The following is a 23,770-nucleotide window of genomic DNA, read 5'->3' as shown; positions in this document are numbered from 1 at the left end:
AGGATATCTCTCAATAGTTAGACTGAACCCAGAGTTTATTTTCTTCTAGGAAATTAAAACTGCAATCAGTGGCGAGCGGTGAAGAGGTTTTAAATGAGCGTTCATAAACCACTGCTGATGTTACTTTATACATTTTATCGCTGTTCTGTGGCTGAAAGTATCTTGAGAAACTTTGTGTTGTTAGTTATAAGATTACATAGCTATATTTATGAATTAGTGTTTCGTTGTGTGAGTGAGGTTACCGGAGGCCCAAATACCACCTCTTCCCAATCCCCGATCCCCCTACAACCCTTAATTCCTAACCCCCAAAAGACCGGCAACACACTAGTTTTTTAAGTGTGGGAGAGCCATGCTTCGGCACGAATGGGCCGGCTCGACCGGAGTGATACCACGGCCTCACAGAAAACCGACGTGAAACAACGCTTGCGTTGTGTTTCGTGTGTGAGTGAGGTTACCGGAGGCTTAATTACCCCCTTCCCAATCTTCCCAATCCCCGATTCCCGAACAACAACCCTTAAATTCCTAACCCCAAAAAGCCGGTAACGCACTTGTAACGCCTCTGGTGTTTCAAGTGTCCATGGGCGGCGGCGATTGCTTACCATCAGGTAATACGTCTGCTCGATTACCGGCTTGTTTCATAAAAAAAGTAAACCTATTGGTGTTTCGAGTGTCCACGGGCGGCGGCGATTGCTTACCATCAGATAGGATACGCTCGTTTACCGGCTAATACCATAAAAAACACGATAGTCACTAGGTCTATTCCAAACTAAAAATATGTCACAATATCTTTGAACATTCAAAGATATCATTCGTAATAATTTAGGCAACACTGACAAACGGTAAAGGAAAACATCCCAAGGAAAACTGGGCTTTGTAAGTTCTAATTATAAGTTTGAAATCTAACCTCTAACCTGCATTGAGCAAGCGTGGTGATTGAACCGTGGGAGAAAAAGCCGTTGATATCATTCATAATGGCATACAAAAATACAATAAACAGCAGCTCTCACCACCACAATCATAAACAAAGCAGTTGGATAAAGCACTGCAACTACCTCAGACAGATTTACAACGACCAACTGAAGTAAATCAAGAAAACTTTAGAACTATGATCTCATTAAACGTGGAATAATTAGTTCTGGGTAAGTTTCCACAAATGGGAAAGTCCATTCTGCCTTATGGCCCTGACTTTAGCTTTACGCGTTGTAGAAACGTAGTGAGTAAGTCAGTTCGTCGTGAAAGCGATTTAAAACTTAGACAAGAATTTGATGTTCCACTATTTATTTACTGATGAAGTGAAGGTAAGGAATGTTAAAGATTTTTTGGGACCAATTTTCTTTCAAAAATATCTCCTGGTATTATAGTACACTTGAACCTTATATAGGTATAGTGCCTTTAGCATCACACTTTGAATTCCCTAAAAAATTAAACTTGTATACAATTTTTGGCAATTATAAGTCTATATAAAATTCGATCGTCATAGCATTTCCAACGAATAATTGCACGCATTTCTCTCAAATATACATATATTTCCTATAATTACTACTATCGTCATTCAAAATATATACTAGAATCCAAACACAAGAAACATTTAACCTTTTACCTAGCGTGATACAAATCAAAACATCCTTAACACCTTATCGTATTTTTAAACTAGTCACAAGACTTAACAAAAACCAGAGTGATTCCTTAGCATCAGACCTAAAAACGACAACCGTTTTGTCTTCTTAAAGACCTAATTGAAATTAGACCAAAAACTATAAAAAGCAGCTAATGATCCCCCAGGAGATACACGGTACACTAATTCAAGGGGGCTTTGTTGAACAAGATCTCCATTATTTGTAGTAAACTAGCCTCACTGTTACTTAAGGACCAAACATTGGAGCTAATGGATGTAAGACTCGGTTTCTCTGTAAGAGATGCGAGGCTAGGCGATGTAAATATGTGTGGTGGTATAATTTAATGAAGTGGGTATTGTCTGAATGTAATGATAGCGAGTAAAATAACTTTGTTCCGAAAGAATGTCTTTAGACTTAAGATCGGTTGAAGTTCATGCAAATATTTTTATTTTTTAAAATACGTTTCGCCACACTTGGATTTTGTCCTGTGTCGTGGGTGCGTTTAAAACCTACAAGTTCACATAGACATATGACACCCAGACCTGAAATAACAATTTGCTTCGTATGGAAATCGAACCCGCTACACGTCGTGCGGCAGCCGGTTGTCCAGCCACCACGCCAATTGTGCAGTCACAAATAATGTTTTGAAAGAAATTGACTATCTGTAGTAGATTATACAATCACTAATTCCGATTTTGAATTGAGCTAAGCACGTCGTATGACTTGCAACCATTTATTTACTAGTATAGAAAATATAGCATTCTATAAAATACTCGTATCGCTTCGCTATAACAGTACAGCAACAGCCTAACAACTAAAGCTCGTTGGAATTCCCAAGCGCGTTATGTAAACACTCTTTTGCAGTAAACAAGCTTATGCTATGTACTTAGTCCTTGTATTGAACTTCAATTAAAAATGTTAGGAACATTCCTCTGCCTAATTAGAGTAGCTTTTTATACTTTGGTATATTTTTGTAGGACTTTTTCAGTAGGAGTTATGATGTTGGTTCATTAGTGTTCATTTATGGTCTGTGGGAGACATTTGAATTATGGGAAATTATTCTTGTTTTTTGCCATTGGGGTAGACAGGGATAGTCAGTTTTTAACGGTTATATGTATAAGTCTTAATCGTAAGTGTTAATTAACCGTTCCTCCTTTAACTTTTTTGTTGCTTTGAAGTTGTTTAGAAATATAGCAGGGGGTTTTGCGATTTTGATTAAAAACCATCGTACGTGCGTTTTTGCGGTTTGGCTATCAAGACGGTTAAAGGGCACTTGAAAAAAAAATGGGAGACTGTTAAGCAATATTACTACAAAAACTAGACTGTAAAGATATATACTGTTTCTTTTTTAATTGGAAATGGGTAGGCTTTTGGCAGCTATCTCGCCTGATGGTAAGCGATGATACGGCCTACGAAATCTCACGCCTACCTATAAGTAACCTATTTACTCGAGACTTAAAGACACCCAGTCAGGTTGTACTGAAAACCCTGAATTACGACCTACATAGAACACTTAATAACAAAACCTGTATTCGTCACCTCAAACCTCAACATTTTGTGTCAATAAAATAATAATAACGTTCTATCAAACCTTATCAAATGATAACACAAAAATATAAAGCTTTTAGAAATATTTCCACCGAAAAAATCCAGAGAACTCACTAGAAAAACTCAGTCTGAAAATTGTATAAACATTACTACAAAAATTTCTAGTCTAGATAGAATATGTCGACGTATTTTATCGTTTAGTTGACAGCGGCGCGGCAGGGATGGGCAGAAGAATTTAATTTGAAATTTCCACTGTTTCCTAACACAAAGAGTTTGGTGCCCTCTCTATACAAATGTATTTAGTTTGTGTTTGAGTGAGGTCGCGGTTTCGTATAAATGTAGTGTGTTTAAGTATTAATGGGTTTTGAAATTTTGATCAGTTTGTTGTACAATAGTTTGTTTGGAATTGGGGTAGGTTGATAACAAAAGTCGCGGTTCTCGGTTACCATATCATAAATGGCGAAAAACTGACTCTCATAATATACATCTGCTTATCCCTTCTGGACTAAATATTCAAACTTTACGTAGTGATTTGAGTGCTTATTAGAGACAAAAATATATTATTTTTTGTCCAGAACAATTAATATGCCTAAAATAGATGCCACCCACTCTAAAAATTTTCTCCTGTCTCGTGTGTATCGTTAAATTCAGTCATGGAGGTGTGGATCCGTAAACATTACGAAGACTTTCATACCATCTCACTTCTCACTAATAATATAATTTAATACTAACTACACTTTGTGAGTTTATGTGTACGATTGTTAAACGATAAATGATATTTATTTTTGCAAATAGGTTACAATGTAACTCTTTGACACGTCAGTCTTTCAAATAAATAGATGAGGCCGGCTTTCCTATCGGATTACTCTGAGAAGAAATGCCGGACCAAACTCAGAGGTCATAGTCTCTTTTACAGTCCAGACAAAATCAATTAAAGATATCGGAGAACCGTGCAAGTTACTCAATCACATCAAAACGGTTCAAGGGATCGAGATGAAATTTGAAACAGGGCTAGATTATGACCTGGAAAAACACATACGACACGAGAACGCAGTAGAAGCCACTGGTAAGAGCTAGTACATATATAAACATATACTTTATACACACAGACCGTCTGAGATACTAAAGCAGTAAAGCGAAAAGTTATCCAAACACAAGTTCAAGTTAAATTGGCTTTCACATTCTGGACGAAATTATTCCTGCCTTTGACGGAGTTAAATGTGGATTCTGAGTGGTATACGCAATGTCATGGTGCGGTATGTGGGCGAGATTGAGAACGTTATAAAGTCAATCTGCGAGGTTCGTATATTTTTGGAGTTAAAATGCATGATACGTGGACTGTTTTGCTAAAGGGTAGTAGTTATAGCATAGTGTGTAGATTCGTTGTAACTATATGTTATTAGACAGGTTATGGTAACCGATAAAATCAAATAGAAAATAAAAGGTTGACTGTAATATTACAAACGGTGAAGAAAAAACATCGTGAGCTTGGGCTAATAATTCCTAATTATAAGTTTGAAATCGCTAACCCGCATTGAGCGAGGCTGGTGATTAGTGCTCAAATATTTTCCATGTATAAGGAGGCCTCTGATCAGCAGTGGTCATTTATAGGCTGAAGATGTGATGTGTTGTGTATAGTTACCGCAGTGCCTGGGCAATCGGTTAGCACAACAATTATTTGTGTGACGCGTATGGCAAAGAACCTGTGATAGTAAATTTACCCACGACACTAGAGACAGCTCTAGTACATAGGCAGAGTTCTCTAGAAGGAGAAAATACTTTTGAAAACCTTTAAAATTGTGTATCGGAATCAATTTTTTCGTCATTTATGATACGATCATATAACTTAAACAAAATTGTCAACTGTCCAGTCTAAACTAACACTTTTAAGCAACGCATTTCAAAACTAACCTTTCCACTACCAGCCGAAACAGCTTTGAAAATCTACACTCAACCAGTACGTAACGAGCATTCCGGCCATAAGCGGGATAGTTACTCTCACAGAATTCCCCAATCGCCCCTTTGTCCAGTATACGCCTCATTTGGCGCAGTACGCTGCTAAAATAAAATACTAGCACTGCTAATCTAGTATTATAAAAGGTTTTATGAGTTGTGAGGAGTAAAAACTAGTACAAATAAGTAAACTCATGTCTAAAACCTACGGTTTTCAAGCCATGCTTTGGCAGCTCGAGCGGAGTGATACCACGGCCTCACAGAAAACCAACGTGAAACAACGCTTGCGTTGTGGTTCGTTGTGTGAGGTTATCGAAAGCCCAATTACCCCCCGCCCAATTATTCGAAACCCTTCAATCCTCTAATTCCAAATCTCCAAAGGCCGGCAATGAACTTGTAATGCCTCTGGTGTTTCAGGTGACCATGGGCGACGCTGATCAATCCGTCTGCTCGTTTACATATCAGATAAAAAAAACTCTTGAACAAAACTAAATCTACATACAAATCATTCTTCTATAAAAGTAGAATACGAATAAGATAACAAGATACCTAAGTCCTAGATTCATGGCTGTACAATGGTGGAAACTAGAGTACCTAGGAACACTCGAACACCTAACTAGTGGGCTTAGAGAGTACCGGTAACGACCGGGGATGGGGAGTGGTATAAAGTATAAGCTGTTGAGATTTTAAAATACATTTATGTATTTAAATGGATGAGTGTGTTTTTCGGCTTACTCATCCTATTATTTGACGAGTTCCTCAACTGACGAGAGATTGATCTGATTGAGGTTGAAACCTATTCACCCTTATTCTGGATGGCCGTACACTTTAAAACCGTTTAACATAAAACCAATTTTTCATCACATAAGTAATAGGTAAATTACTTATTTGTTCTTGCGAAAAAGCTTTTGATTAGCAGCGAAACTGTCACTAATATTTTTAAACAAACATTTCAGTGTCTGCGAAACTAGATTTTACAAAACGACAAAAGACAGCACAGTTGGTGAGGTAACTGGACAACCGATAGCTGTGCATTGTTTAGCGGGTTCGATTACCGCACAGAGCAACTCTTTGCGTGATCCATAAATTGTTGTTTCGGGTCTGGGTGTCATGTGTATGTGAACTTGTATGTTTGTAAACGCACCCACGATGCAGGAGAAAATCCTAGTGTAAGGCAACGTTTCTAACTAAGTAGAAGAGCAACAATTTTTCAACCAAAAAAAATATTTGTTTTTCGACTTACTCGCGTAACTTTTCGACAAAGAACTCGACTAATAATATTCTACTAAATTCTAAACGAACGAACTAATATTCTAGAGACTAGAGACAATCCTAGTATATGTAATCCAGTTTAAAAGAAAAATCGCTCCAAAATTATAACTTGCACCACAATTACAAAGTTCAAAGGTAAAATCGTATGCGGAAGGCTTTTATATGCACATTACAAATTGCAGGAGTTTCGGAGTAGACCGGCTCTAGTGTTTCAGAGCTGTCGAAACATTGTGTTCGGGCACAGCTGATGATTTCCCAACTAAAACTAAATTATTTAGTTGGTATTCGATTGAGCAGACTACAGTTATACAGACATTTTTAAGAGGGGAAAATCATCCAATGACTTCTCCCGCCTTGGGCGAGGCGAGAGAAGTCATAAGATAGGCGATAAGATAGGTTATGTTAGAATTAGGTTCATGTAGTAAATACTCATTTTCTACTAATTATGAAACCCATTCATAGCCTGTAAGCCTGTTTCCGTACACCTTGGCTTAAGTACAAACTGTCTTCGAAAAATTGCGATAAGTAATAAAAAACCGATAAATGAGCAGACGAGTCACCTGATGGTAAGCAAACGCGTTTCTATGGACACACAAAACACCAGAGGCGTTACAAATAACTCAAGAATCAAACCCAATACTTCATAATAAGTCGTGCTTATGAACATTAATATCCGACATCAATAACAGAGTCATTTAATAATAATAATATAATAATAATAATAAACTTTATTAAAAAGACAACTTAAGTCCACAAATCACAATAAGGAGGAGAATACAAATTAAAATACTAACTAATATGTAATACTAAGCAGGGACTTAGTCCGCTGCACTAAATTCCACATTAGTGGACAGTCGTACCTGTCAGCTATAGCACTCAGGATGCTGTGGCGACTTCCACGTAGGCGACTGATGAATGATGCAGTCTTTTTGCGCCATAGTGATGTAAAACCATCTGTGTGCGCATCAGCAAACATTGCTGATGCACTGCAGAAACGTGGAAGCCGCAACAACGCCCTGAACGCATTATTGTACTGGACCCGCAGAGCATTGTACGCTCTCTGGGTGTAGTTCACCCACAGACTTCCCGTGTACAGTGAGGTACAATACGCCTTGAACAAAGTAATTTTAACCGCGTCTGTACAACGAGAGAATCTGCGAGCCAACATATTCGCCCGAACTGACAATGCTCTGCGTTCCCTCTCCATGTCCACATCGTCTTTCAAATCGTCAGTGACCCAGTGCCCAAGATACTTAAATTGACGTACTCTATTTAAAGAGACGCCATTCAAGAGGATCGGTTGTATAGGTGGATCCTTATTACCCGATTTGAAGACCATGCAGACAGTCTTTTTCACATTATATACAAGTCCATGAGACGCCACAAAAGACTCACAAACTGCAAGCAACTTCCGGAGAGCCCCAATTGACGGAGCCAGCAGCACCATGTCGTCCGCATAGCTGAAGTTGTTACAACAAACACCATCAACATAACAGCCCACACGCATGCTGCTGAGCTCCTCAACAAGAGCATTTACGTACAGGTTGAAGAGTAAGGGTGAGCTCAAACCCCCCTGCCTAACCCCACACTCCAACCCGCCCGCATCCGAGAGTTCACCCGCCCACTTTACACTATTTTTCTGGTTGAGATACCAGTACCTCAAAAGTGTTGCCAACTCCGGCGGCACCCCTGTCCCAGCCAGCTTCTGCCACAGAACATCGTATGCAACCAAGTCAAAGGCTTTACTGAGGTCTAGAAAACAAGCATATACTGGCGTACGCCTGTCTGTGTAGTACTTGACAGTGTGCTTTAGACTAAATATGGCTGTTTCCGTTGACAACCCAGGCCGGAACCCGAACTGGGCGTCGTGCAACTGTATGTGCTTTGCAAAATGCGAGTTGAGCACACTGTCAAGCACCTTGGCAACAATAGTCGCCAAGGAAATTGGCCTGTAGTTGGTCTTGTCTGCCATATCCCCTGTCCTGTTCTTAGGTATGGGTACCACCAAAGTCCGCATCAACTCATGAGGGTGGTATGCGTGGCTCATACATAAATTAAATAACATGGCAAGCACTCGAAGCAAGTGCCGGCCAGCATATCTAATATGTTCAACACTGAGCCCGTCATGGCCGGGAGACCTACCGCCTGTCATTTTAGTGATAGCAATTTTTATATCCTTTGTAAGAAAGACTGTGGTAATGTCGACAAGAATGACGGTGGTAATGTATCCATTTATTTGTTAAAAACCAGAACTAAAAAAGTTACATAATGCCTAAAACAGAACAAATAAATCAAACGTCTAATTAAAATGAAAAATGTACTTTAAGTAAGGTTTTATAGCATCCTTTTTAGAATAGCCGAATAACGGCCGAACAAAACCCAGATAGATAGTACTTTTCGGAAAGATAAAATCGCTTTCGACCTAAAAAACAATAAAAAATAGAGTTTATGCCGCCTATACAAAAGTTTATAGCAACATTAAATGGTATTACAAAACATTTTATTGGTGGGTAGGCAACAAAATTTCAATAATCGTGGTTGTGACGTCACTCAGGTGAATTGCGCCAGTGTAGCGCGTGCGGTCGATGCGAGTGGACGTGCTAATGTTGCGAATTATTGAGTAGAATGATTATTGCGTTGTAATAATTTGTTAATACGATCATTGTGCCGTTCTTTTAGGTGATTGCATGGTATATTATATATTGAAATGTAATATTTTCGTTTATACTATTGTATGTAGACTTCTATATAGTTTTTTTAGATCAGAGTTTTGGGATACGGATAAAGAGTTACAGATATTTTGCACCTAACTTATTTTATTTTACCAATTAATATTTAAACTTAGAGAAAAGAATAATTAAATGCTCAGCTTTATTATACCTATCACATTCGATTTTTTTATGCTATAAGTCGGTAAATGGGCAGTCGGATCGCCTGATGGTAAGCAATCGCCGCGGCCGCGAAACACCAGAGACGTTACAAGTGCATTGCTGGCCTTTTGGGGTTTAGGAATTTAAGGGTTATTGGGGAATCGACGATTTCTCCGGTAACTTCACTCACACAACGCAAGCGTTGTTTTACATCGGTTTTCTATGAGGCCGTGGTATCACCCCGGTCGAACCGACCCATTCGTGCCGAAGCATGGCTCTCCCACACTTTAACACTATAATCACTAACTCAAATACTATGATTTAATACAAAACCCTAAATATATTAACTAATTAAAAACTCTATATAAGTTCTTCAGATATAGTTCGAAAATGGCTCAGAAAAAATATAAATAAATAGCAACATACTTTCATCGAACTTAAGAAGGTCACGCATAGGAACCCGACAGAACCGGACATAATATCCGTTGATTCAGTGGTAATAAAGCAGGGTTTTCACCAGCGGACACCATAAACCCATGCTTTGATCTGCGATTAAACCGATAGTTATCTCTAACCGCTTTATATCACGCTATTACTGCTCGGCGGAAGCTTTGTAACTCATTTGAACACCTTTTTAACAAACTCTAGGAAGGGGATTACTTTTCGCATGTCTGTATGTCTTTATCTGTCTTTTAGTTAAATTTTTTTTGTGAAGTGTATTTTTGTTTAAAAACAAGTTTACAATGTGTAGTTTTGAAACTGTGCCATTTTCAAGGACGTAACTTGGCTATCAATTTGTAGGCGGATTTTTTTTTTTGTAAATTAGGGCAATCCGCAAGTGTGAACTACCTTTATAAACAGCTTGCTGATAAACAGCTGTTTACTAGCTTTAAAACGCAGCTCAATACACACAAATTTAAACACGTATTCGGTATTATTAGCAATACCCTAAAATTCAAATAAGAAAGTATGATTGAGTTTTTCGTTAGATTAATCGATGAACTCTTAGAAATCCTAAAAAAGTTAAGGAATTGAAAGAACTATCTACCAAATTTTCAGTATCAGTAGAAATTTCGACAATACCAAATCCAATTTACCGTAATGTTACACTGCCCTCCTTCGTAAACAGTTAAAGATAAACCAATACGATCCTAAACCGTGCCCTACAAACATATAATCAAAATATAACCACAAGGTTACACCGCGGTTAGAACAAAAGCTCCAACTAGTACGTTCTAAGAACACAGTTAACCGTTTAACCACAAAATTGCAAACGCAGTTTAAAGGTACACGTCCACAGGCCCGCATCGCACGCAACGGATTTTAGTTTGTCTTGTATAACTCATACAACTGCGTCCACTGATCCGCATCGTACGCACCGCATCATCGGCAATGCCTACATGCGATGCGTACTGATGACGTCGTACGCCTACGATGTTCGCCTGTGGACGCTTATCTTAATTTAAAGGTGCCAGTGACACGTTTATGACTTTCGGCGCTCTACTTGATCAGTTTCCATTAACCAACCAATCAGTGTGCTTTTCCACCAGAGATGTGCTATGCTACGTTGCTGTGGATGCGTTTGGCTTCCAACAATTATATTCATTGGTACATGTAGCACTGATGGAATCGGACTCAGCTAAGTTATGTTTTTTATATGGAAATATGCGTGCTATGGATGCGTGCTATGGATGGTTTCCTTACTACCGATACATCGCATCTTCCTCGCATAGTTACATAGCGTAACATCGGTGGGAACGGTCTCATAGTTTCACAGCTTAGCTTATTTTCGTAGCACAGCTACATAGTACATCTCTGATGGAAGAACACCCTCAGAAGTTTAAACGCGGTTAAGTTTCGAAAGAGTAAACGAAAAATCTTCTACATTCAAACATACACCATACAATTAAATACAATCCTGACAATTACCTTTAATTGTTATACAAAGAATTCAATTCGATTATTGAATCGAGTAATAAAAAATCGATTCCGATTCTCAAAACAGATTTCGCGCTGTAAACGTTTTTTTTTATTCGATATGCATAATGCCTGCAATTGTTTTGCGTTCCAAATACGAATTTCATTTCCGAACGTGTGAAACGAAACAGCGATTCGGTTTTAGATAAAATCTATGTTTTTTTGTTTGTTTTTTCTTTTTAATTAAAAATCTGGGTTCCTATTGTTATTTTGTATGATAGTTTGTTTGTTCTGAAATATTTTTGTAAAAAAATTTATAATGGGAAATATGAGAATTTACGTATTGCCTACCGTCAACAACCTTACTCTAAAATTGTAAATACATAAATATTCTAAATTACATTACATAATATTGTAGAAATAACTCCGAATACCCTGCTATTAATGAGAATCCTAAACTTGTCACATATTGGACACTGCCTTATTCGGGAATCGAACCCGAGACGTCATGTTATTCGCTGAAAATTCTCGAAACTTTCTGTCTCACACAACAAAACTGTGGAATGAGTTGTCGGTCGGAACCGATACGACCTTCAAAACTACCTTTTAACAAGACCGACAAGGCAACTGTGATTCTTCTGGTGCTGCGGGTGTCCACGGGCGGCGCTGATCGCTTACCATCAGGCGAAACATCTGCTCGTTTGCCTTCTATTCCATAAAAAATTAAGAGTACAAAATAAATAATTATAATCCGGTCAACGAACTCCATAAAATACGAGTCAAAACTGAATAAAAAAGATACGAGTAAGTACCTACCTAGATATCAACGTATTTATCAAAGAATTGCCTAGGTCACGCAAAAAATAGGGCTTAAATTAATGACTAAAGTTAGATCGTTAACTTTTACTACCTGGATTGAATCACTGGTCACTGGTCAAGGTCCGTACCTGAAAACAAAATAATAAAAAACGTTAGTATTTGTTATTATTTGATAGAAACTGAGATCACAATGAATCATCCTTTGCTCGACAGACAAATATCTATTATAACTATTTAATTTATAAAATTGAAGAGTTTGTTTGTTTGTTTGTTTGTTAGAACTTGAACGTACCTACTGTTATAGGACAGACCCTGTTTGTCTTTTAAAAAAAAGTAAATTTCTGCTTTACTACCGTATTTTTTAATTTACAAATACTTTCAAAGATAATATATCGATTTGAAATGTTGCGTGATGACACTTCTAGGTACATTTTATATGTAGAAATGACGTATTTGCTCCCCACTCCTAAACTTTGATTCGTTTTATCTAAATATTGTTATCTTATACATTTAACAAAATAAAAATAAATGCGTGATTAATATTTTTTCATTACCTAACTGACGAACTAAATAGATTTTTAATTTTCATACCCCGTCATCATCGCTATTCTTATAATAGATATCTGTGTATCACTAAACATTAGTTCGTCTGCGATGTATTGGATTAAGATCATTAGAATTCTTAGGTACTTCTAATCTCTGTATTAATTAATCAGAATGTTGAAACTTTAAAACTATGTACAGTCGACTATCGTTAATTCAAAATTCAAGGGACTCTTAAAATATTTCGAATTACTGAATATTCGAAATATCAAATGGTCCGAAATTAGAACTTGCTTCAGGACTAAGGTATTGTGCAAATTCTGAGATCGTTCTGTCTCTTTCTCTCTGCAACTTCGTATTAACTATTGAGAGTTTGACGCCAATAATTTCGAATTAACAAGTCATTTGGTTACGTAGCACCATTTTTTTTTTGTTCGAATTTTCAAGTACTAATATAAAGAGATTTTTTTCCGGCTCGACGACGGCATCACAGAAAACCGACGCGAAATATCGCTTGCGTTGCGTGAGTGAGGTTACTGGAGGCCCAATTCCCCTTTCCCAATCTTCTCAATTCCCGAATCCCCATCAACCCTTATATTCCTAACACCCAAAATGTGGGCAAGGCACTTTTAACGCCTTTAGTGTCTCAAGTGTCCATGGGGGCGGTAATTGTTTACCATCAGGTGATCCGTCTGCTCGTTTAAAGGCGTATTCCATAAAAAAAAATCTCTTGGGACCTCGACTTTCGAATTCCCGAGAAGTTCAAATTATCCTGATATGTATCCAGAATTACTGACACGCTGAGAAAATTGACAACGGCAAATCCGACTTTAAAATCCTATAGTTAATCCCGTTCCCGGGAATCGAACTTAATACCTTATTCGTATCATCCGTAAGCAGTAAAATCATTATATGAGAATCTTTTCATAAAATACGATTTCAAAGATCTCTTTAGGGGTTTCCCTATTAGTCCCTAGAGTGAGGATAGGAGACCTCCTTTCTACGCATCCGGAAACCACGCAACTTCCGGTTTGCGTGCTCAGATTTAAATATCGAAGGTCCAAATCGTCCAGCATATCTTGACCTCCCATCATGGCGTCTACTATAAACATTTGTATGAAGATATAAAATCGCATTATTGGTTACGGATCAAGGATCAATTTAAAATGGTTGATGATAAATGTTCTCGTATTATAGGATTCGTAGTAAAAATACTGAAACTGAAATGGATATTATTAATAATACAGGGTGTCCGGTGGCAGAATTAGGATTTAAATTTCAAACTATTTTCGAACCGTTAGCGGAGGGGCGGACGGGGTGGTCTCGTTCGATTCGTCATTCGTGCGGATTCCTTAGCCACGATGTCGCAGTGGACGGGTGAAGAACGTGCGTTCGCAATCGAAGCTTATTTTAAAGCAAACGATTTCTGTGCTATTGCTCGTCGAAGATTTTGTTCGCGGTACAATATCCGACGGTTACGTGATGCGTCAAGCGAAGATTTGATTCGATAGTGGGTGCGGAGGTTCAGAGCAACCAGTTCAGCAGCAAATAATCCGCTGCCGGCACCTAGTCGAAGGTCGAGGACTGATGACAACAGCACTTGTCGCAAACAGTTTTCGTGATAACCCGCGACAGTCCGTGCGTAAGAGAGCGGCTGCTCTAGGGCTCCCAAAAACGATTGTGCACGAAATATTGAAAAAGGACCTTAAACTTCACCCCTTTAAAATTCAAATTGTGCTAGCGCTTAAGCCTAATGATTACAATTTGCGCAAAAGTTTCTGCGAAACAATGTTGCAGCGATTTCGTACGGTGAACACAATCTTTTGAAGTAATGAAGCCCATTTTCATTTAAATGGAAGTGTAAATAAACGGAACTGTCATTTTTGGTCACCTATAGGACAGAACCCACGATTGAAACATCAACAGCCACTTCACAGTCCCAAAGTGACGGTTTGGTGTGCATTGTCAAGCAGAGGAATAATCGGACCCTATTTTTTTGAAAATCGTCAAGGACAAGTCATTACTGTGACCGCCGTTTCTTATCGGCGAATGCTTACCGATTTTTTTCTGCCAAAATTAAGAGAACATCCTGCCTACAGTTCACAGACATGGTTCCATCAAGATGGCGCCACGCCTCACACTGCTAGAGAGACCATAGCGCTTCTTCGTGATTTGTTCCCTAACAAATTAATAAGTCGTTTTGCTGACATCCCCTGGCCACCCAGGTCGCCGGATCTTACCCCCATGGACTTTTTTCTGTGGGGGTACCTCAAAAGTAAAGTTTATGAAACCGCCCCACCGACCATCTCAGCATTAAAAGAAAATATCGTTCGCGAGGTTAATGACATCCCGACGTCCCTTCTCCAGCGAGTGGCGCGGAATACTGAAGCCAGATTCCAAGAGTGTGTCCGACGTGATGGTCAACATTTAGACAAAAAAAAATTAACAAATAAAATCCGCAATTCCCTTCTTTGTTATAGTCATTGAAATAAAAAAAAATATTCTGCCGTTTTTTTATTATTTAATTTTAAAATCCTAATTCTGCCACCGGACACCCTGTATATATTATTATTTATTTATTAAGATGGAACGCGTAATATATTATTTTAATTACATCACCGAGATGTAATCTATACATATAATAAAATCGTAGAAAAGTGCTGTCTGTACATTGAAAATAAAAATAAAAAAAATAGCAGGGGTTATTGTTATGTCGATGTCGAACCCAAAAATGTAATTAACTTTTTTTTTGTCTGTTTGTCTGTTTGTCTGTTTGTCTGTTTGTCTGTTTGTCTGTTTGTCTGTTCGTCTGTGCGCGCTAATCTCAGAAACGGCTGATCCGAGTTGGATGCGGTTTTCACGAATATATTGTGGGATGCTTAAATTTACATTTAGTGTTTGTTTCATGTCAATCGGTTCATAAATAAAAAAGTTATGTCAAATTAAAGAATCACGTCGAACATTCTATGCTTATACCATTAATCTCCGCAACTATTTGACGGATTTGGTTGAAATTTGGTACAGATATAGTTTAGAACCTTAGAAAGGACATAGATATATTTTTATTTCAAAAATCAAAAAATAAAAATAAGAAATAAATTATTTATAAATAATTCTATGTCGATCGTTACACGACTTCGGTTCATGTTATTGTTTTAATTTATCGAAAAAAAGTAAATAAATAGTAAAAAGGTATGAAAAAAATAATATCAATATAATTAAACTTTTAGTACAAAGAAAATGCCCGAACGGAGTATAAATAAATAATCCAAGTTGTCTTTATCCTCGATAGAGATGGCGTTGGGATCGAAATAGATCGCGCTATGGTTTCGTTACATTCATTTGGTTGGGTATCGGCCGAGCGCTTCGGTACTATCGTAGAAAAAGTGTATTATCAGTCGTATGATTATTTGTCTGTAGTGGTCCTGCTGTTTCGTATATTCTAAATTGGTTTCGTTGTATTTGTCAATTAATAAGTTTATTTGTTGGGTTTTCCTGGTTTTTTGGTTAAACTATTTAACGTAGGTTTAGTTTGATATCGATTATTAGTAGTTACTGTAGTTAGTCTATCTATACATATAATAAAATCGTAGAAAAGTGCTGTCTGTACATCTATACATATAATAAAATCGTAGAAAAGTGCTGTCTGTACATTGAAAATAAAAATAAAAAAAATAGCAGGGGTTATTGTTATGTCGATGTCGAACCCAAAAATGTAATTAACTTTTTTTTTGTCTGTTTGTCTGTTTGTCTGTTTGTCTGTTCGTCTGTGCGCGCTAATCTCAGAAACGGCTGATCCGAGTTGGATGCGGTTTTCACGAATATATTGTGGGATGCTTAAATTTACATTTAGTGTTTGTTTCATGTCAATCGGTTCATATATAAAAAAGTTATGTCAAATTAAAGAATCACGTCGAACATTCTATGCTTATACCATTAATCTCCGCATCTATTTGACGGATTTGGTTGAAATTTGGTACAGATATAGTTTAGAACCTTAGAAAGGACATAGATATATTTTTATTTCAAAAATCAAAAAATAAAAATAAGAAATAAATTATTTATAAATAATTCTATGTCGATCGTTACACGACTTCGGTTCATGTTATTGTTTTAATTCATCGAAAAAAAGTAAATAAATAGTAAAAAGGTATGAAAAAAATAATATCAATATAATAAAACATTTAGTACAAAGAAAATGCTCTAACGGAGTATAGATAATTCTATGTCGATCGTTACACGACTTCGGTTCATGTTATTGTTTTAATTCATCGAAAAAAAGTAAATAAATAGTAAAAAGGTATGAAAAAAATAATATCAATATAATTAAACTTTTAGTACAAAGAAAATGCCCGAACGGAGTATAAATAAATAATCCAAGTTGTCTTTATCCTCGATAGACGGCGTTGGGATCGAAATAGATCGCGCTATGGTTTCGTTACATTCATTTGGTTGGGTATCGGCCGAGCGCTTCGGTACTATCGTAGAAAAAGTGTATTATCAGTCGTATGATTATTTGTCTGTAGTGGTCCTGCTGTTTCGTATATTCTAAATTGATTTCGTTGTATTTGTCAATTAATAAGTTTATTTGTTGGGTTTTCCTGGTTTTCTGGTTAAACTATTTAACGTAGGTTTAGTTTGATATCGATTATTAGTAGTTACTGTAGTTAGTTTTTTTAATAAAATTGTAAGTCTAATTTATAAATTAATTAGATTAGATTTAAGTCGTTTCTTTTAAATTATTTAGTTTAAGCTTGGTTATTATAGCATAGAGGATAGGTTGTAATATAGTTTCTTTTTTAATTGTTATAAATTCGTAATTCGTAGCTTTCTTTAGTTTTAAGTTAGTTTAAGTCCGTTTTTAAACTATTTTTTCAATGCCCTAAGTGAGTATACATCTATTAAATTCAAACGCAGAGCTCATTATGTTGATTTTTGAAGAGTTCCCTTCTCAGATCTTCCATATCTTATTTTTGAAGAGATCCCGCGAGATCGGGAACTATGTGGTTAAAACCAAAAAATTGCCGGAAGTCACTATTCCACGCGAACGAAGTCGCGGGCAAAAGCTAGTTAATGAATATGAAGCGTATACGCCGGAATTATTTCGAATGGATTTACATTTAACTTTTCTGTTTAATATTTTACTTTCCAATCCATTCTTTTAAAAATCAATTTTAATTATTATCATGTTAATCTCGATTCTGACTGTTTTTAACACGTATCACAATAATAAGGGTTATCAGTTTTACCTGTGTGTATGTATGTTTGTACGCGATTATCTCGCGTTTGGCTGAACCGATTTTGATGCGGTTTTCAGCATTGACTTTTTTAGACTTAGGTGAGGTGTTTTAGGGATATTACGTAACTTAAAAAATCGGTAAAAGGCTGTAAAGAGAATTGAAAGCAGTTCCCTTTTGGAAAAAAAGTTTTATTAATACTCACATAATCCTGAGAATATGTGTGTATTAATAAAACTTTTTTTTGAACACCAGGTAGACAGAAACTATATGATTATTTAAAATTACTTCAAACTTCACCACATTAAGCAAACGTGGTGATTAATGCTCAAACCTTCTTCGTGCGAGAAGAGGCATTTGGTCAGCAATGGCTACTCATAGTCTGTTGATGATGAGGATGATGACTTACGAAATATTCATCAGTTTATTTAAAATCTAGAACAATAAAAATACTTATTACATTGCCCTGGATATTACTCTCACAGAAATGCACCCGATATATTAAACGTAAAGGCATTTTAAACAAAGTAGGTACTGTTTAAAGTTAATAAATACTATATGGGAGTATTCTTGGAACACAATATACAGAACATCGACCTATCAGAACGGCATGAAAAAAATCAGAATATTTTTATACAGAAATGCATATTTATTAGCATTTTACAAAGAAATGAAGCCATTTCTGCTATTTACTTCTTTAAACATGTTATGTGTTATTAAATTACAGTAACTAGTAATAGGAGGTTATTTAAAAAAATACCTCAAAAAAGAGTTTTTAGTCTGTACTCTCAAAACGTTTGTAACAAGCTATAGTATCTAAGTCCACTGCTGAACATAGGCCTCCCCCAATAACTTCCAGGCCGGTTGGAAGCGACCTGCAGTGATATTATGGCTGATATAGTGATGATGATGATAGTGCCAAAGTAAGACGTTTTCTTTTCTAAACCATAAATATCGAAACAAACAAAAATAACCCTCAGTCTAAACTTGCACCTCTGCTTACCCCTTTAGGGAATAAATACACACGATGTGTAACAAAGCTACAGAACCCGCATTTAATTAAGCCAATACAAACACAATTAAACACCGTAAACAAGAGATATTCTTTTAAAACCCAAACAAACAAATATGGTAAATATAAAAGAAGACAAAATTGTAAAATACGCCAACTGATACACCCTGTAATTATAAGTTTGAAACAACAGTTACGATTTGAAATAATTTCTGCAAACATTCGTTTTAAGAGAGAGAAAATATCAGAAGTACATATTCTTTACATTTCTAGGAAAGCTTTTTTTTTAATGTTGCCTCACAGATGGTTTTTTCCTGTCGTGGGTGCGTTTACAAACATACAAATTCACATACACATGTACACCCAGATCCGAAACAACAATTTGTGGATCATACAAGGAGTTGCTCCATGCGGAAACCGAACTCGCTACACGCCGCGCGGAAGCTAGACCAACTACCACACTTTTGTAGTATTTATGTAACTTACCGTCAACCCATCTTTTAAGCACAAATTCAAATTCCAAAATATAAAAAAGCACTTCGAAAGACTTGGCTTAAATCATTCAATGTCTTCTCCCGCCTTGGGCGAAGCGAGAGGGAGTGTCAGACTCTTACTGACTAAAAACAACCCCGTTCCTACTCCTGCTTTTCGAGCCGAAGCCCCAATAAACCCGCTAGGTAGTTCGCAGCTCCAAAATCACCAATACCATGGACTTTTGTAGTATTTATGTAACTTACCGTCAACCCATTTTTTTTAGCACAAATTCACTTCGCAGGACTTGGCTAAAATCATCCAATAACTTCTCCTGCCTTGGGCGAGGTGACAGGGAGTGTCAGACTCTTACTGACTAAAAACCACCCCGTTCCTGCTCCTGCTTTTCGAGCCGGAGCCCCGGTAAACCCGCTAGGCAGTCCGCAGCTCCGGAATCACCAATACCATGGAAAAACAAGTTGTACTTCTGCACACAATCACACATAGTGCTACAAACGACTACCCGCGACAGTCTGCAATTTTCTTAAAAGAAAAATAAACCCAAGACATACAGTTGTATCCGTGTTTGTCGCCGGAAATTAATCGGATAGTGTCTGCACACCGGACACTGTATCATGGTGTTGTTTCCAACAAATTGGACGATATGTGGGATGAACATTGTTATCCAATTATTTAATTTTGCTGATACTAAGAAATGTATTTATCAGTTCTGCTGCTAATGAAGAGGTGAGATTTATTTTTTATATAAATGGAAGTAGGTGATGCCCACGGCTTCGATAGCGTGGATTACGGACTTTGTGACTTAAAATAATTGCCTAAGTTACTCCTCAGTGCATCAGCTATCTACCAATAAAATTCGTGACAAATTCGGTCCAGCCATTTCAGAGATTAGCCTGGACGAACAGGCAGGCAGACAAAAATTAAACAAAATATTATTTTGGTGTATGTATATTATGTGCGGAAGAAGTCATGGGATGATTTTCCTCACTCAAAAACAAAAAATAAAGTGTAACTACGAGTAATTTGTACTTTTGATATTTTCTCTCCCTTGAAACGGATGTTTGCAGCCTTTCACTTTTTTAAAAAAATATCTACTAGGTGTAACTCAGGGTGATTCACAATGCAACCAAAATGACACCAGTGTTCAGTGTCTCTTTATACACCTAAAAATTAGAAGCCTAAGGATCGTAATAAATCTTCGTAAAACTAACCGAAGACGTAATTTTTAAATTGAATTACATCCCGATTTTCTGCTCCATATAACCCATCACAAAAGTAAATCCTAATCAAATGTATCTTTCAAAGAAGACAGATCAATACAAATTCTTTTAAAATAAAATAGACGACATCTCACTACGTGTTTCTTATCACTATCAGTAATCTCCAATTCTGATTGAAAGACTTCTTTTGACATTTATTTAATGCATTTGACATTTCACAAACGTCAAAGTGACGTTTAAATGACATTGACGTTTGAAGAGTCGATGAAACGATGTTTTAAGCTTGTTAGGAGTTGATGTATGGATGTATACGGAGTATGGGAATCACTTATATGATTTAAATAAAACTACAAGTATTACTCGTCCATAGAAGCATTGTTCAACTAGAAAACTGATAATTATTAAATTGAAATTATCAAACAAAATAAATAAATAATTAAATTAATCCCGTATTAAATTCTGTATGAACATTGAACAGCTCAATATACCTTGACCACAGAAGAGCTGTAATATTGTAGGTTGTCTCGGAATGTTACGGACATGCGGCGCGGCTGTTATAATCCCGTATTTGTAGTTTTAAATTAGCTCATAGAGAATATTGTACTTTTCGTTTTACCTACTGGGCCTATTTCGTTAATTTTTCGTATATCGTCAGCCAAGATGATAACAAATATGTGGTTCAAATTAAGTCATAAGAGGTTTCTCCTCGAGGTAATAACAAAATTTGAGGTGTTTCTCTCATCGTGTAAGATTACATTGTAAATTAAATCAATAAAGATTGAAACTATTTCTGTATTCTAGAGTCTGTTTAAACTCGTGTTTCTCTGATATCGTTTTAAAACTAATATATTTATTAGTCTTTTCACTAAGACTATTTTCTCAAGGACAATTATCTTAGATTACAATATCTAAGAATACTTAGTAACAGACTTCACAAGTGTATCTAGAATAATCTAAATCTGAAACGTAGGTGTACTAAATATAACCTATCTGTTCCCCCTAGAGCTAAAACATGTTGCTTTTAGGCTATATCGTGAGATGCATATATAATGAACATAATATATGTGTGTGTTTATATATAAAACTCTTAAAAAGTCTACCCACTCGCGGTTATTTCTCTAGGGGATAAGCAGAGAACTAGGCTCTTGTGTCTTGACACGTGTTTGAAACGTTAAGATTTTTATATAAAAGGTTTTATTTTTATCTCGAAGCAAATTTGATTTTGTAATCTTTTTATTTTGGTGGGTGTAAGTAGTGGTAGTGACATTTATTTTGGAAATAGTTCACTTATGTTACTATGTGGTGGTGCCCAGAGGTTTAAAATACGCCCGTTTTTCATGCATGAAAGTGCTGGTTCAAGCTACCAACGGCATGTACCAGAGTGACTTTTTCCCAGTTATATGTACTATCTAAGATAACTTAAGCACCACTGAAAAACGGTTAAGGAAAACATGGTAAGGAAACCAGGGCTTATAATTTCTGATTATATGTTTGAAATCGCCAACACGCGTTCAGCAAGCGCGGTGATTAATGCTCAATCCTTCTCTGTGCAAGAAGAGGCCTTTGGCCAGCAGTGACCATATATAGGTTGTGGACGTGGGTGTAAGTAGTAGTAGTGACATTTATTTTTGAAATAATAAAAGTTTAACTCTGACGTTTGTCAGTATATGTACCGCTATAACTTGTTATGACCGTTCTGAAACGTCAACGTAATAAATATTACCCCCTTTCCAATCCCCGATTCCCCAACAACCCTTCAATTCCTCACTCCCTAATGGCCGGCAACGCACTTGTAACGCCTCTGGTGTTCCGGGTGTCTATGGGCAGCGGCGATTGTCTGCTAGGTTACCGGCTTATAACATACAAAAAAACTAAATTTTGCCAAGCCCTTCCTAGAAAATTAATCATAATACTGTTTCAATATTGTTTACAAAACAAGATTTTCAAGGAACTTTACTTTGTAAATTGAATCTGAAACAATCCAATTTGCTTCAGATACAAATACAAATTAATAACGCTATATTAGAAACAGAGTCAATACAATTAAATTAATTTAATTAGTAAACAATGTTTAATTGCGGACTGAAATTACGAAGGCAATTCATTTTGTAATGAATTGAGAATACAATGAAAACAAATCTCAGTTTATGTTCCAATGGATGATATAATAGGATTTCTGAAAAAGATGTTCTGAATTCGATTTCAGATTGTTGTAAAACGGATAGCTAACAGACAGATATTTATTTTTATATTATAATATTTGCTTTAACGTTCAAAAGTGCTTTCGATCTGTTGGAAATAGGAAAATAATTTTGACTTGTGATATCTGAACTCGAAATTCGATTTCAGTGTGTTTGTTGTATGCAAAAATAAGGTATAAAGGTACTTTTTGAAATTACTAATATTACGCCAACTATTATTGACGGAGTGTGCAGATCACTTTGGTCAAAGTCCGTGCAACACTGCACTAACTCATAGTTACGTTCATGTGTAGATATTTATTTTTATATTATAATATTTGCTGCACTACGACCTCCCGTACTAACGCTTCAAAAGTGAATTACTTTCGATCAAAAAATGTTGGAAATAGGAAAATAATTTTGACTTGTGATATGTATTGCATCAGCTACCTGTTGATAAAAGTCCATTCAAAATGGGTCCAGCCGTTTCAGAGATAAGTGAGAACAAACAAACTTTATTTCCTCACTTAATATACAATACCAAAGCGAGCGAAGCCTAGCGTATCAGGTAGTATCAAGTCTAAAATTGATATTTGTGTTTCCTATGAAAGCAGTTTTCAGCAAACAATTATGATTTAAATTATTAATAATTGTTTGTTTGTTTCATTAAATGTTTCATTTCCTTCTTAGTATTTTTGTTATTGTCGGCTTATAACAAGAAATTATTAACTACAAAAAATCACTGAATACGTTTTTAACTATAGTGGACCCATTTTCTGACTGACTGACTGACTTCCAACATACAGGTCTGCCTAGTTTGGAAATCAGGGTTTAACAACTAATTTGTGCTACCACTTCTGTACCTTAGTTTTACACAAAGCAACGCCACGCCTTTTATCCTCAAAGGGATAGGCAGACGTGCTCATTACGACACGGTAATGGCGCTATACAATATACACCCACAAAGTCGTGGCAGATAATTTTAGAACACCTTATATAAATCAAATAAAAAAATCAATATCAAATGTCATTGACAATGTTTATTCTGTTGACGTGCCTTAATAGTTATAAATAAATAAATAAATAAATAA

The 23,770-nt window shown here is 36.4% G+C and overlaps 1 protein-coding gene and 1 long non-coding RNA gene across 4 annotated transcripts in view; one reads left to right on the top strand and one right to left on the bottom strand.

Annotated features, from left to right (window-relative positions):
- The window catches only part of LOC118276605 (nephrin-like), a 477,612-nt gene that overhangs the window by 327,883 nt on the left and 125,959 nt on the right, over positions 1–23,770 (bottom strand). The window contains exon 2 of one of the 3 annotated variants that reach the window (XM_050699883.1): positions 12,087–12,123. The exons of the other annotated variants lie outside the window; for them this stretch is intronic. The gene's annotated coding sequence lies outside the window, so the exon portion shown is untranslated. The remainder of the gene's footprint in view (positions 1–12,086; positions 12,124–23,770) is intronic. 3 annotated transcript variants of the gene reach the window in all.
- LOC126911649 (uncharacterized) lies at positions 15,165–17,457 on the top strand. The gene is made up of 2 exons (XR_007706170.1): positions 15,165–15,730; positions 16,689–17,457. It is a non-coding gene; the product is annotated as an uncharacterized LOC126911649 (long non-coding RNA).

This window comes from Spodoptera frugiperda, chromosome 17 (genome assembly GCF_023101765.2).
Source record: "Spodoptera frugiperda isolate SF20-4 chromosome 17, AGI-APGP_CSIRO_Sfru_2.0, whole genome shotgun sequence".
Lineage (NCBI taxonomy): Eukaryota > Metazoa > Arthropoda > Insecta > Lepidoptera > Noctuidae > Spodoptera > Spodoptera frugiperda.
The sequence above is the reverse complement of the archived record's forward strand: the minus strand, read 5'-3'. Positions and strand labels throughout refer to the sequence as shown.